This window comes from Micromys minutus (genome assembly GCF_963924665.1).
Source record: "Micromys minutus genome assembly, chromosome: 9".
Classification (NCBI taxonomy): domain Eukaryota; kingdom Metazoa; phylum Chordata; class Mammalia; order Rodentia; family Muridae; genus Micromys; species Micromys minutus.
In genome coordinates this window covers 58,768,932-58,774,349 of record NC_137978.1, presented here as the reverse complement: position 1 = coordinate 58,774,349, position 5,418 = coordinate 58,768,932, and the positions used below count along the sequence as shown (strand labels likewise).

Below are 5,418 nucleotides of genomic sequence, written 5' to 3'. Positions count from 1 at the left end.
ACCAGTTTAAAGGCCAACATATGTTTACCTTCTAACCCAACAATGTAATGTCAAAATGTAGAAATTCTCCCTTCTGTTTTATTTGCTTGTTTGTTTTCTGATTTATAAACCCCATTAACCTAGACTTTGGTGCAGCTCTCCTGTCTCTTTGCATCAGGAAGGTTTTTGGCCTGACCAAAGCTTGAATACTCTCCTGTGCTTTGATTCAAGTTGTGGTTCCTGGTGATCTCATTGGGGGTCTCACAATCTGGGCAAAATTGCATCTTCAGTCTTTTACAAAAATGTTTCTGTAACAAGCTCTTTTGACTCAGGTCACCTTGATGCCAGTCTTTGGTTCCTTAAGACAATGACTTTTATTTTCTCCTGAATCACATCCAAAATTCTTTAGTGAAAAGGCTATACCACCACAGAGTTTTAAAACTGTACATTTGAGTTATGAATTTCGTGCTTGTGACCTTGACCAAGAGTCTTGATTGCGGTTTAAAAAACTCAGAATCAAAGGCACAGACTCTGGGAGACAGGAAAGTGGCAAAAGCAAACTGGGTTATTGCAAGAACTGTACAAAACTTTACACCTACTCCCAGCATCTAATAGGCTCTCAAGAAGGGATCTGTGTGAACGGCTCTTCCTCAGTGGCTTACTCCATTGCTTCATCCAGCATAAGGGGTCTGTAGCCATGCTGCCCGGTACTCAGTTAGATCAGGGAGGTTGAGACATCTTCTTTTTGGCTAATTTGATCCTACATTTCCAACCTTAAAAAAATTTTTTGATAGCCAGTGAGCGTCAGTGTTATTTCCTTTGGCACTACCTCAGAAGGTCTACTATTTAGTTGAGGATGCTTATCTTATGTTGACCTGACAAGCAGGTTCTTTCCATTTATTGACAATGAGGCCTGAAAGGACAGCCATCCGAAACAGCATATATGTGTGTAAAGAGGGATCCTAAACCAAGGCCAAGAGGACTGCAGGGAGGCAGTTATGGATACAATCACACACTCTTTCATGACAAGCTTTATTGTGTGTCGCAATAACTTCCTCTGGGGAAGCAGATTTCAACTAATAATAATGGCAATAAAAATTAAAACAAGTGCCCACAGCCATCAGGACTCACAGCTTGCCAAGAGTGAGTTGAGCTCCCATAGGAGACTATACTGTGCTCTCCCACCTGAGCCAATGGGTGAACCACCACTTTCTCCCTGCTGACTCTGCAGAGAGACTGCCAGGAACTCACAGGATGCATTTATCTTGGTACTGCTTGGGTCTGGACCTTTCAGGCCTCCAACTGAATCCAGAGCTACTGCCAGTCTTATTGTCATTGGAATTCATTGCCTGCCGATAAAGGACACAGAACCTAACTTCCTTCTGAGCCCTTGGGACCACAGACACAGTGGAGAGACAATTTCCATTCAGAAACAACAAGATCAACTAACATCAAAGATATCAAGATGGCAAGAGGGAAGCAGAAGAACCTAAACAATTAATACCAGACAACATGGCAGCTTTAGAACCCAGCTCTACTGCCACAGCAAGTAGTGTATGTCCCAACACATGAAAACATCTTCCATTATTTGTACTAAAAGTAGTGCCTATTGAGGATAGAGGGCCTTGAGAACCACATGGATTAAATAAATACAGGAGAACACAGAGAAACAAGTGCAATCACTTAGAGAAATATGGGAAGAAAGAAGCAAACTGATGAACAAACCACAGGGATCCAACTGTAAGAGCTAGAGAACACAATGAAGGAGCTGAAAGGGTTTGCATCCCCATGGTAACAACAACATTTTCAACCAACCAAACACTCCAGAGCTCCAAGGGACTAAATCACCAACCAATGAGCACACATGCAGAGACCCATGGCTCCAGGTGCATGTGTAGCAGAGGATAGCATTTCCTGACTCAATGGGAGCAGAGACCTTTGGTCCAATAAAGGCATGTTTTCCTACCATAGTGGAACACCAAGAAAATGAGGTGGGAGAAAACTTAGAATAGAAACCAAAGACTCAGGAGGAACAATCTCAGAATTCGCCACACATTTCTGGGTCTGAAAGAAAACCTTCCTCTGAAATCCAGTCCCCACATGTTCTCAGAGAGATACGTTGGGCTAGAACTGCTGCAGCCTCAGTGAAGAAGGTTCCAGATCTGAGAACTTGACATTCCTGCCCTTCGGGACAAGTAGGAAACTAAGGTAAATTATTTGGGGCTCCATACACTGATAGGTGAGTCAACTGGTGGTCAGATGACACACAGGGGTAAATTAATAAGAATGGGAAAATGAAAAAGGAGCAAAGTGTGTGTTGACTCTGCTGCTTTGTGCTTAGTAGAGGATTTCCATGGTTGTTAGGCCATGGCTGTATGCCCACATCCTGTCTCCAGTGGAGGAAGGTCATCAGAGAAGCCAGTCCTTGTGGTTAATTTCCCTGCTGCTCTTGGTGTTTATGTGCTAATTTTGCTTCCTCAAGGAGGCTGCCAAGGAGGCTCTCAAGTACCCTTGTTACTTCTTTCTTTCTTTTTTGTTGTTGTTTCACCATGCTGTTTAATCTAGCATGTTGCTTAGAAAGGCTTCTACTAGCCAGAGTACAAATACTTCTTCCGAGACCATTTCACCCTCTGCTCTGTTTGACTGCCAGCCTCTCCTCTCTCTTCAGCAATGATGAGGCCAATTCCTTTTCCTAGGGGAAGAGAAACCCATGGTTTGTTGACCTTGCCAATAACAAAGATGTCGGACAGCCAAGTGGCAAAGCTTTTCCCATTAGCATCTTACAAATGAAACACATAAAAGAGCCAGGATGTCTCTCTGTTGGTGATTACAGCAATTCTTCCTGAGTTAGCACCTCAGTCACCATACACAGACTACGTGTGTCAAATTTCTATCTCCAAATCAATCTGAATAGTGTCATTCATCTTGATTCAGGATATCGAATAGTACAAGCATCATGGGTCACAAGATGTGGGATTCCTTTTGTGCCTACAATGGTCTTTTCATTTTGCGCAGCTTCTACTTGGCCTCCTCAGGTATAATATGATGAACAGTAAAGTGACCCTTGGTGTCATAGATAAGCAGAAGTTCTCTCCAGTTTTGTCAATGCTGATGACATCCATAAATCCAGCAGGGTAGGTTATATTGGTCCTGACTTTCCTATCAATCTTAATCAATTGCTGTGTGGAAATCTTTTTTACTACATCTCCAATCAGGGTATATTTAAGTCTGTTCCTAAAGAAAATGATCAGAGGCAGGCATTCCCTCAGCTTGTGAGGACCAGTGGATGGACGAGGAGCAACCACACCAATCAACTTATCCAGCATCCAACATTTAGGAGCAGCTACGCACTTAAGATGTTTCTTGGGACCATGAGCCATGGCTACACTGGGAATGGGCACCCTACTTATTTCAAGTGAACCTTCTCCCCATTTAATTGGTCAAATAAAGGGTAGAGCCTATAATCGGGCAGTGGAAGAGAAAGGTGGGGCAGGAGGTTTTAGAGAGGGAGAACATATGAAATAGGAAAGGCAGACAAAGTAAAGGAAGAGACAGAGGGAGATGGAAGAAAAGGAGGTGAAAGAGAGATGGAGCAGAACCACAGGGCCTGGAAAAGCCCCAAGGAGCAAGCCATCTCATATAAAAGAAAGTGAGTAGTGTAGTAGTAAATCTGCCCAATGAATGCATGCAGCTTATAAATATTGTACCTAAATAGTGTGTTCTTTGCTTGGGCATATGTGGTTAAAGATGTGGTAAAAGAAAAAAAGAGAGAGAAAGAAAAAAAGAAATTAGCACCCAACGTATCATGTAGGACCCATTTAACGTGAGATAAAAACTCACTGTCCCTTTTCCACACCAAAATACACAGCAGGGACAATGATTTGAGACAGAAGCAGACTGTGGATTGAAAGCAGACTGGGGCTGAGGGGCCCACAAATGGCTGCAAAGAACCTTCCTCCTCGAGCTCTAGGATGGCATTTACAGCAGGGTTAGCACCCTAGCCTGGACCTGGTCATGGATGTCCCATGCTAGATTCCCATGGAGGGACAGAGGCACTGGACAGCAGCTGCCTGAAAGGTTGCTTCGAGCAGATCTAGACATTTAAGCCTTCTGAGCATTTTTGTTTGTACTGCCATTTTAGCCCCCACATGTGCTCAGGACATGGACAGCCACCAGCTCTCCTAAGTGCTCTTGCTGCAGGCTGCCTGAAATCAGCACACAAACACACACTGCCAGCTATAACACAAACAATAGACAGACAGCCAGCCCAGAAGAACAAATGCATCTGGTCTTTCCACAGTCAGCCACATCTGGGAATGAAAAATCTGAGAGGACTGCAGAGTCCTGAATCCAACAGCAGAGGGAGACAAAGGCCCAACAGGCTCCAGATTAGATAATAAGAATCATCTATTACTGTGTGAGGGGCATGTGGGCTTTGAGCTTTAGTAAAGTTTCTTTCCGAAGATGGGTGCCCTTATACTTGAAACATGTATGTTCAGAATTGAGAGTTCATTTTGGTAGAGATTATTTGATGGTTATAAAGGGTTCTTCCTTATTTTTTTTAAAAAGTTTAGTTGAAAGGAAAATTTATTCAATATTAGAATGGCTATTCCACCTTGCTGCATTTGCTTAGAAATTTTTAATAGCCTTTTACTCTGAGGTAGTATCTGTCTTTGTTGCTGAGGTGCATTTTCTGTATGCAGTAAAATGCTGGGTCCTGTTTACATATACAGTCAGTTCATCTATGTTTTTATTGAAAAACTAAGTTAATTAATTTTAAGAGATATTATGGTAAAGTGATTGTTGCTTCCTGTTACTTTTGTTGTTAAAGGCGGAATGATATTTAAGTGATTACTTAATTTTGTGTTTGTTGAAAGAAAATTAGTTTCTGTTTTTTTTTTTTTCCCTAGGGTATAGTTTCCTTTCTTGTGTTGGACTTTTTCATGTCTTACTGTTTGAAGGGCTGGATTTCTGTAAAAATATTGAGTCAATTTGACTTTTTCATGAATATATTGGTTTCTCTACATATATTAATTGAGAGTTTTGTTGGGTGGTTCCTAAGAAAACTAGACATATTACTACCTGAGGACTCAGCTACACCACTCCTGGGCATACACCCAAATGATGTTCCAACATATAACAAGGAAACATGCTCCACTATGCTCATAGGAGCCTTATTCATAATAGCCAGAAACTAGAAAGAACCTAGATGTCCTTGAACAAAATAATGGATACAGAAAATATTTAAAAGTACAGGCAGAAACGTGCACAAAAAATACAGAAACTCAAGGATAAGGAGTGACAAAAGGGAAGATATGAAGCATAGACACAGACTTAAGAGAGGAATTAAAATTTCCATGGAGGAAAATACTCAGGCTAGAAAGAAGATAATGAATGTCAATCAAAGATTATTAGAAAATGACTTTGGTATATCTGGTT

General features: G+C 41.6%; 1 pseudogene across 1 annotated transcript; it reads right to left on the bottom strand.

Annotated features, from left to right (window-relative positions):
• Positions 1–2,602: 2,602 nt before the first annotated feature.
• On the bottom strand, positions 2,603–3,359 carry LOC308424611 (small ribosomal subunit protein eS4-like; annotated as a pseudogene). Its single transcript has one exon. The product of its transcript is annotated as a small ribosomal subunit protein eS4-like (transcript).
• Positions 3,360–5,418: the final 2,059 nt, after the last annotated feature.